The sequence below is a fragment of the Platichthys flesus genome, chromosome 18 (assembly GCF_949316205.1).
Source record: "Platichthys flesus chromosome 18, fPlaFle2.1, whole genome shotgun sequence".
NCBI lineage: Eukaryota > Metazoa > Chordata > Actinopteri > Pleuronectiformes > Pleuronectidae > Platichthys > Platichthys flesus.
Genome location: NC_084962.1, coordinates 7,435,797 through 7,446,524, shown reverse-complemented (window position 1 = coordinate 7,446,524; position 10,728 = coordinate 7,435,797). Strand labels below are relative to the sequence as shown.

At 40.3% G+C, this 10,728-nt stretch overlaps 1 long non-coding RNA gene across 4 annotated transcripts in view; it reads left to right on the top strand.

Moving 5' to 3' along the window:
- LOC133973753 (uncharacterized) overlaps positions 1–9,313 on the top strand; it is a 73,462-nt gene extending 64,149 nt beyond the window's left edge. Inside the window, exons 4-6 of one of the 4 annotated variants that reach the window (XR_009924605.1) lie at positions 5,437–5,522; positions 7,524–7,612; positions 7,797–9,313. This is a non-coding gene — a long non-coding RNA (uncharacterized LOC133973753). Of the gene's footprint in view, positions 1–5,436; positions 5,523–7,523 lie in introns of all 4 variants that reach the window. The other 3 variants (XR_009924604.1, XR_009924606.1, XR_009924603.1) reach the window with 3 other exon arrangements.
- Positions 9,314–10,728: the final 1,415 nt, after the last annotated feature.

The following is a 10,728-nucleotide window of genomic DNA, read 5'->3' as shown; positions in this document are numbered from 1 at the left end:
CCCTCTGTGCACGTTTGGAAATGATCCTGTGCACTTTCATGGCAGCTAAACAGCATTGCCGACTCGGAGAATGCGTGTAGGGGTGGGAGCGTGCGTGTAGGTGTGGGAGCGTGCGTGTGTAGGCTGGAACACACGGAGGAGGAGAAGCTAAACAACAAGACAGTGCGGTCGTGCTAATATGCGTTTAATATGAGTTTAATATGCAACGTTTGCATCTTTAATAAGAGGTGAATTAATTAACCTGCCGGAATCTTATTGTGTTCCTTGTTGACCAACAAAGGTTCCTTGTTGACCACCTCCTCCACTCAGACCTCTGTGTAAAGCTGAAGGCCTCTCGTGGTTTGTCCGTCGCCATCAGTTATTGGTGTGAACTCAGTAAGCGATGCTTCGCTTGAGTTATCAGATCAAAAGACATATGTTTCCCGTGGGTTTTTATATTGTCTTTTTTTAATGACATTTCAACAATTCTGCTTTACAATGAGCCTACACACCGAGGGCCACTTTTAACACAATTGAATACTATTTTAGTTAATTAGCTTTATTTCAACACACAATCAATGTGGAAAAGGTTGAGTTGAAAGCATCATTGTTATCTGGTGTTCCGTCATATTTGAGAGTTTCAAAAAAATAAATTACTGTATAATCATCATAATCATTATTATTAGATGAAATTGAGATAAAAAAAATCGGATTTATTAGGATTTGTATAATATCAAATAAAATCAATGATGATAATATTAATAAAACAAATTGTTTTGCAATTAACTAACATACTTCAACTAATAAATGGCGTACAATAATGATCTAATATTGCATGATCTTTGATCTATCATTGCCTTTTAATCATCTGGATGAATGGTATCTGCAGATGAACACACAGGCCTGTATAACCTCATAGATATTATTTGGCACTGTTTCATTAATAAAACAACAATAATAGGAATAGGAATTCATATAAATATAATTAACATTATAATCAGTCGTCATCTATAAATACATTTTGATTGCAGAAACATGCACAGGCTATTTGTGAGTGACACCGTTTTTGTTGTAATTCTCTAATCTCTTCGTTAGCAGGTGCAATAGTCCGTGCAATTTAGAGATCACTGTGCCATCTGCCGTTGGTTAAGCCTCTTTAATATCTCCTAACCTAAGTAAATATCAACAACCACAGTGTAACTGTCCGAAAATATTGGTACAGAGTATAAACATAAAAGAAAATCAATTTGACTCGCTAAAATGTGGAAAACGTCTATAATGACTCCAATTGTAAGTGGCCTCACAAAGCCTGGTTCCCTGACTTCATGAAACAAACTAAGTTGAACGGCTCGTGTCCAAGGAAGTCAAAGCCTTCAGCAGCAGCGGGATTGTGGAATAAGTGTATCTGTAAAACACAGAGGCTATTTGTTTTATTTCTTTCTGTCTTTCAGGCCATGACTCACAGTCTGACTGTGCACATGCATTGGCTGTAAAAAAAAAAAAGAGGAAAGGGAAACTCTGTTGAATGTCTGGCAGCTCGTAATGAAAAACAAAAGAAGCTGAAAACAATTCTCGGGCCTTGAATTTGTTTTATTTATCACATTATTCTGTTATTTCTTGCCACGTTGTCTCTAACTCTGAAAACCGTAAAGCTCGTTAGAAGCCCGCAGCATTTAATATTGCACTGAATTTTTTTAAGTAGCTATTTTTGTTTTATGTAATTACTGTACACATGTTGCCAGTGCGAGCATCCTATTTGAAACTGCGCGATGTCTTGAACCAAACATGTTGGGATATTGAATAATAAAGCATAAATCCAATTGGAAAAAAACCAACAATAATAACATCTTGTATAATTTACTCAAACGATAGATTATCCATAAAGGCGAGGAGCATTAGTTTTGAATCAGCCTTAATGATGCGTCCACGTGTGCGCGTTTACCTGCGCGTTGACTTTTTTTCCACAGCTTTGTTCGTAATTCGACCAATCGGAGGCCAGTTCCTCTGAACGAGTGTCGTTTCAAAACTCTCATTTAGTAACAGTGAAGGAGGCGTAACCCACTGCGCACTGAATAGGCTGTTTATTAAAAACCTTTGACATAATTGCCTGGGAGCTTTGAAGGGACGCGGGGCAGGGAAGAAGTGGCGGTGCAGGGGAGTCTGGGTAATACATTGTTAACAGTTATTTAGCGCGTGCTAATGGGCACGTGGATCACTGCCAGGGCTTTTATGGCGGAAGTGGCATGAAGGGGTTTGTGTGTGAGTGTGAGTGAGAGAGAGAGAGAGAGAGAGAGAGAGACCTACATTCAATAGTTACATAGTGTTTACGTTTTTTTTTTTAGGATTGATTCCTTTCACAGTTTGATTTGATATTTCCTGAGGCAAACCTGGGGAAAGCATCTTGAGCTTCTTTTCAGACTTGAACCGCACAATTGTGTACATACTTTCTCCGGAGTATCATATACTCGTTTCACGATAAAGAAAAAGGCAATGTCCAGCTTCGTCCATCTGCCTCGCTGCAGATTCAGGAATCCCTCAGGGCCCCTGGCTGCTCGTCCTGGGAGGGTGAATCCCAGACCAGAACCGCCGGATCCTCCCTATGGCTCCGCTGGGGAAAATCATAAATTGAACTCCATGCCGATCTGCAGTTGTGCCAGCGCTGCAGAGCAAATGAGCATATCCTGCTTATGCTGGCTGAGAGTCACTCATCATCCAAGTGAAGTGACCCCTGCTCCCTTTCATAAAGTTAACCTTCCATTGGAAACCTGGTATTTACTGACATGCTTGATAGAAATTGATGGATCTAAGACATTTATTGAAACTTTTACGAGCCGGTTCTGGTCTTGACGCCGTTTATTCGGGCCTCTTTGCGCCGCGGATGTTATTCAAGTTGAACTCCTTCACTGGCTGCCATAGCATGTCTTGTACACATGAGCGCATGCACATACATGCACACTCACATACACAGACAGAGAGGGAGACACACAGATGAATCAAGCTCCGTGTAGCTCTGAGTTACAGCCTGTAAGCACTAGACGTTGGATTCATCCTCTTATTCCCCGATCAAAAATGCTTTGCTGAGCCAAGACAGGTTGTTGCCTGTCATTCCATGGCCCATATCTCATCATTATTTGGAAGAGATCAAACTGAAATACATTTAGGGATGATTGATTCTACTATTCTCTGCAGACATATTTCTGATCAATGCATAGGATACTTCTCCTCTATCCATAAATACTTAGATATACTATAGGTGACAGCTGTAAGGTAAAACAGGAAGAACGGTAGATGCAAAGGAATAGCAGACAAATGTAATTAGCCTTCGTTCAGGCAACATTCTTTTTTTTATCTATCAGATAAATAAATAAAAAAATCGCCAAATGTGCAGGGCATGCCCTTTAAAATCAGATATGTATGTGCTCATGTGATCTTTTCACAAAGAAGCCACAGCGAAGCTACAAAGACACAGGCTGACCAATATCTGATGATGAAACATGTTCATTCACAAGTCACTTAACAGGTATATGCTGTTTCATTGTGGAGAATAAGCAACATTTAAAGAAAGTGGAACTCTTTTTTTCTCTCTCACCGCTTTATGAATTTCCCGGATCAAGTATTTCTTGTCATAGTTAACTATTGCGAAGTAAAGTGTTTATAGGAGTCATTAGAGTTAAGGGTTGGCGTAGGCAGGAACCATTCACCCTCTTTTACAAGCTTTTACTCTGCATAGGTGTACACTCGGTTGACAATTTATTAGGTACATCTGGATGAAACTAATGCAATCCAATAGAAAACAAGTCGTATATCATATCATCATTTTGGAGGTTGCAGTTTGTATCACAGAGTGGGACTTAGTGGCTCATACCTCAACCACAGCCCAAGACCCCTTGAATCAAATCAAGTCACAAAAAATTGTATACACTCATATATATATTTGAATGATTTTATGTCATCAAGATCCATTCATTACTCCCTGGGAAATATGTGAAAATCTCACAATGCTGAAGACAATAATAAAACGGCACCAAAAATGAACAGATTCTTCCCTGACCCATACCACATCCTTTTAACCTTTTAACAAGTTGCATGGAAATCCGTTCAGTTGTTTTGCATAACTTTGTATTCAATCCAACAAATATACAAATACACATATACAAACCAACCAACAAATGAACAAGCAAGCAGGTGTTGTTTTTATGGCTTTCTCCATCCAGCGAATAAGAAAAACATTTTCTCATCTCATAACCCTTGAAACCACATGAAGAGTCAATCTAAGCCGGGTGTGTGTTTGTGTGTTTGTGTGTATATGTGTATGTGCATGAGGTCATTAGAAAGCAGGATTGATCACCCCCTATTGTTCACTGCCAGACAATTCTTCAATTTACAAGTAAGTGTGTGTGTTTGTGTATATGGGTGTGTAGTCCATCAGTGTGATAATAGCCGCTGTAGCTTTCTTTGATCAGACTGCATGATAAGCTGCTTAAAGCACAGACAATAGAACTATGGTTAATTAAGTTCACCAGACCTCTTCTTCAGGGGTTTCTGTCTCATACACCCACACTAACATGCAAGTGCACACACTCTGCTAACGAGTGACTTCAATCAAACAAATATACAAACCCACTAAAAAACGAACTGACAGGGGTTAACACATTACCTTAGCAGATGTATAAGGTAAAAAAAGGTGCCTTTATGGTCAAAATAAGTTTAGTTTAAATTAAGAATATGTCTGTTGATTTTGGGCAAATTAATCTCCAGTGTTTATGTTGGCTGAGGAACCAAACGGACTACCCAGGGTTGGGTTTTGTATATAAATTAGGAAAATTAACGATGTTAGGAGTCTATCCTGATAATCTCTCCAACGCTTTGTGCAGCAGTGTTGTAAATGATTAACTTTGAACTTAGGTCAGCAGAGGTCAAACACTATGCCGGTCTGGCTCCAGTCACATAGATAGATAGATAGATAGATAGATAGATAGATAGATGGATACTTTATTAATCCCGAGGGAAATTCAGAAATGTACCCAAAGCAGCAGGAGACACCCTTACATTTTCTCACGCTGGTCTAAAGCTCCATTAATTACAATGCGGAGTCAATATGCAGAAGTGTAGTATACATTGTTTGGCATCGAACACACTGTAAAACCAGTTCTGTGCCCAGAAGATGCTCCACTATCAGTATCATCAACTCATCATCTGGATGATTTAGAGATAAAGTGGCAGGGTGGCCCATACTGGTTAAAGCTGCTTGGACTTGGCGGAGTAGACCCGAACATTACACCCAAGATGCTATTGGTGAGAACGGGCTAAAAATGCCTGTGTGATGTGTTTTATTTTGTGGCACGACAACAAAACAACTTATCTCATTACCTCACCTCCTCTTTTTTCTCTCTCTCTCTCTCTCTCTCTCTCTCTCTCTCTCTCTCTCTCTCTCTCTCTCTCTCTCTCTCTTCAAAGACAGAAGGAGGAGTGGCAGACATGATGGACAGAGAACAAGCAAGCAGGTGTTGTTTTTATGGCTTTCTCCATCCAGCGAAGGAGAGGTGAAAACATTTTCTCCTCTCATAACCCTTGAAACCACATGAAGAGACGATCTAGGGGGTGTGTGTGTGTGTGTGTGTGTGTGTGTGTGTGTGTGTGTGTGTGTGTGTGTGTGTGTGTGTGTGTGTGTGTGTGTGTGTGTGTGTGTGTGTGTGTGCGTGTGCATGAGGTCATTAAAAATCAGGATTGTGTGTCACTGCCAGACAATTCTTCAATTCGCAGGTGAGTGTGTGTGTGTTTGTGTATATGAGTGTGTAGTCTATCATTTTGATAATAGCCGCTGTATTTCCTGTGATCAGACTGCATGATGAGCTGCTAAAAGCACAGACAAAAGAACTATGGTTAAATAAGATCTCCAGACCTCTTCCTCAGATGTTTCTGTCTCATTCATCCACACTAACATGCAAGCGCACACACTCTCCTAACGAGTGCAAACTCATCACGGAAACGCCGCAATTTGAAAATAACAACAATCATAAAAAACCATACAAACATCTGCAGCTCGTAACTGAAGTCTCAGGCCAACCCCAGCACACGTGCCTCTTAAAACTGGAGAACAACGGTTATTTTCATCTCTTAGATGTCGGAGTTTTATTTCTTTTCTCTTTCTCTCTGGCTCAACTGGAATCGTTTAGGCGTTTTTTTTAATCAAAGAACGAAGTCGTTAGAATTTAGCGGTGAAGGCGTCCAGAAAGCACGTCTTTCCTCCCTGCCTACATTCAACGTCCAGCCAGCGCCAAATAGCATTTAGTGCAGATTTGAGGAATGTTGTTATATTTCTCTATTTAAGGAATGGCTTTGTTAAAGAATGCACATAACATATATATGTACATTATATGACAATTATTTCCTTTTATACCCTATCATGAAAATGTTTCAGTATATCTGTGTCCTCACTGGTGCCAGTCGCAATTTTTTTTTGCCTTTCTGAGCTTTTAATTGGTTGAAATCACTTTGTTTTAATTACGGAGAGAAAGAACCAACTCTAAATCTGATCCAAGCTTTTAGGAAGCATTTTGCAAAATGATTCACAATAATACACAACCATTGACACAGTATATGACACCATAGACCATTTGTTGGTGGTCTTATATGAATTAGTAACTGTTCATGCAGTAAGTAGAGTAACTTTCGAGGACAACCACAACGTCAAGAGCAGGAAATACAGAATCAAGGATTTATCCTACATGTTGCTGACTGTTTAACTTATTCCTTTTTTTTTGGTGTTATTCTGCTTCTTAAATGCATTTTTTTTATTCTGTTGAGCCCACATAGCTGTGGTGGTAATGGGCATTTTAAATGATCAAGGAAATATTATTTATAATATACAGATATGGATTAAAACATAAAATGCATTTACTGGAATGGATACTAAAATAATTCTAACTTGATGATGAGATAAGTACTACGGCTGTTAATTAGCAGTTTTAGACTTGGTATTGTTCTGCTGAGAAATTTGCTAAAAAGGAAATGTTACATCAAGTTGACGCAAATGTTACAACATCCTGGGTTATTCATCAGATTCAGATAATGTATTAGTTATTATGAACAATTATATTTAATACAATAATTTCAGTACATGTCACATGGTTTGTTCTGTTTCTGTTCGACAGGCTTTCAAATTTTAAAGTGACAAGTAACTTGCTTAATAGAATAGAAAGTCGGCAAATAGAACCGTACGACTTTCAACAAACAATTTTCCGTGTGTTTTGAGTTTTTAATGTATTGTTTTTAGTTTTTTATGTAATGTCAACCTGTTATGGTTGATACAGTATTGATATTTGTGTATTGTATGTATTTCAAGTGCCTGTCTGCTTTGAAGTACAAACATCTGTGCGTGTTTGTGTATATATATATATGTATATATACTTTTATATCTGCATGAGCACATGCCTGTGTTTGTAGTCATATAGCTGCAGTGATACAGCCTCAGGGCAAAATGTGTTTTTGATATAGAGTCTCTTCCTCTCCCGGCATGCCTCTAATACTCTCCTTCTTCCCAGGATAACAGGGTCACAGCATGGAGACCTCAACGACTCCACACCTGGAATAACACCACCCAGAATATCCGCTCCGCTCTGCTTGTGAACCGGTGTGTGTATGTGTGTGTGTGTGTGTGTGTGTGTGTGTGTGAGGGAGAGGGAGATGGGAGGAGGAGAGAGGCTTTATGAATGATCGAGAAAAGGAGGTTTTGTGGTACAGTCAAATCATTTGTCTTGCTAATTTATTTTTCTCTTCCATTATTCTCTCTCTCTTTCTCTTTGACACATACTCAGACACGACTCTGGCCTTTCATGCGATGGCCTGCTCTGCAGAAAAGGAAATATGAAACACCCTCAGGCATTTGTCAGCGGTCAGTTGCATTTTCTTGCTCCTTTACTCATGTGCGTGTGTGTCTGTTCACTAAGCACATTTTACACTCACAAACCCCCGTGCGTCACTCTCCCCCCTGACACACTGCGCTGAGGTCTGATTAATAAAAGGCGAGTTCTGCGGAAGTATGACTGTTTGATCCATCAGGAAAAGACAGGATGAAAGAGCAGGAGAGAGTGACGGCAGAGCGAGAGAGGGCAGGGTCCACTCTGATCATCCTGGGACCATACTGTGAATGGGCCGTTCCCCCAGAGGGAGAGAAAGGGGGGAGAAAGAGAGGGATGAAGTGAGGACACAGCGCGAGTGAGAGAGAAAGAGAATTCATACATCTACCACTGTTTGATGCCTGCGGTGTGCCTCTGTAACTATAGCCCTCTTTCTTTAGCTTGCTCTCGCTCTTTCCCTTCCATTTCCAGACCTCCCTCCCTCTTACCCCATCACTCCCTCGTTTTTTTTATATCCCTCTTTTTGCCCTCTTCCTGCTGATCTGTGCCAACCACCATGAAACCACCGCCACATTAGAGCCTTTAACAGGCACTGCCTGGCATCCTGCTCTGTCCAAACATATTACAGCCTCATAGCGAGTGCACATGTGTGTATGTGTTTTATACACTTTCAGAATTCACAACTATAGGGTTTCACCGTATATTAAGGGCTGGGGGGGATATTTTTCATCCCTACAAAACTGCCACGTGTCATTGCGGCTCCGAATAAACTCCAAAGATGTTGACTGCTTCTAACAGGTTGTGAACGGAGAAGGCGGCAAATAAATGGTTTGCATTCACCAACAGAAAACTTAGATTAAAGCTGAAGAATTTACAAGGAATATGGTTTGGCCTGATATTTATACAGTGGGATACTGTTATTATTACATTCCTAGCCTACTCTATACCTGTACAGTGTTGTAAAAAATATATAAAATAATGATTTTTAACTGTTGCCCCCTCCATCCCTTCCTCATTTTTCGATCCACTCCTTCATCGGACAACTATTTATCAGCCCATCTGTGCATCTATTTATTGCTCATATATTTGTGGAAATTAAGACTTGTTGACTTTATTCTTCCTGTGCACCAGCTGAGAAACTGGCAGTCCTTCACTCAAACCCTCTAATTGCTCCAGAACATACACATTTTGACTCAATCGACTTGTTAGTGCGTTCAGCGTACTCATCATCAGTTGGCCAACACTCCCAGCCTTTCATCTTTTCACATGATCTGACCATCTGAACACACATCCATCGGAGGATTTTATGATTTGTTAATGAGGCAGTTAGGAAGTCGCCCCCCACACCCCCCACCCACAAGAGGAGGATGCAGCTGGACGGCGCTGATCACACCTGCTGACATCTCGCCAGGACACCAAGGGGATGCATGTTTGTTTTCATGTTGTTCGATTTATTAGTAATGAGAAAATTTTAACGATTTATACCACTTTGTTACAGTGTGGCACTTAAATAAATAGGTCATCCTTCAATCTGAGAAAGCCTGCTTGCGGTTTGTGTACATGACGATGAACTTCAGATTTCCAGTGCTTTTCAAAATACATATATATCACATGGAATGTATCACTATGTCAAAGATATATATAAATGAGGAATATAAGTTGGATAGAATAATACGATTTAACAGTGGAACTATGACAAGTACAGACCACAGTGTGCATACAACAATGAGAGACACATAAACATAGTAATAAGGTTCCATCAATACTGATAAGAACTACCTAAAATGACAGAAACCGTGACAGTTTTAAATGACAGTTTTAATTTGTACTATTTAGTTGGTTCATGTCCCATCTACTAACATGGAGGAGGCAGGAGTTTGACCTATACTGCAGCCAACCACCAGGTGGTGGTGATGACGCTTTTGCTTCACTTATGGTGAGCAGTCCTGTCATCCATCCTTATGGTCTCTGGTACGCACACACTTACACACACACACATGCCACATCTTTTACAAAAGAATCAGAATTAGACGTGCTTCACCTAAATCTGTCCTGACTGCGTGGTGCTGAACGCTCAGCTTCAGAGGTTCCTAGCACCACTGGGCCAAGAAAAAGTCCCTTGGAGAGACGCACACAGATTAGCAGCAGGCATTACTGTCAGGGAGTATCAGTGTCCCTGTCCTTTGACTCTCGGGCTGTGTAAACAGCATTTATGGGATTATTAAAAACACCCCTGTGTTACCGTTGCAGTTAATGGGAAATGTGACGGTTTGTTTCCCTTTCGTAACGGACAGAGCAGAGGAGGTTATTACAACAGGCAGTTTCTTGGTCTGCACAGGGATGAGTGTGTGTTTCGCTGGCCTGGGACATTTGAGTGTCGGAGCCTCAGAATATGTGGGACATAAGTGACAAACACACAGAGCATAATCTCCTACGACCTTATGATGTTCTGTCTTTATACTGCCTGTGGTTTTGTCTTTTCCTGTCTGTCTTCATCTACCTTATCTCTTCCCTTGGTTTTCTCCAGAGTCAGCTTCATTAATTTGTCCCTTAACAGCTTAAGTTTCATACTGTGTTGACAGAAGCGAAGCAGGGAAACAGATAGTGTAGTTGTTTCATAAATCAACTGTGAGCCCTGTAAAGACTCATGTGGCTGAAGAGATCAGTTCATAGATGGACGGACAGATATTCAGGGCTGAGACATGATTTGTTTTTTTGTGTTGATGTAATGTTATATCAGACTTTCCTTTGAAGCTAGAGCCAGTCAGAGCTATGATTTATGGCCTGAATTCTTCACTTTAGTTTACAACCTTAAATGGGTTGTGCTTCTTTTCTGCTGAATCTTAACGTTTTCAACAGCCTTTCAAAAAATAAACCTTTTTGTGTGGGT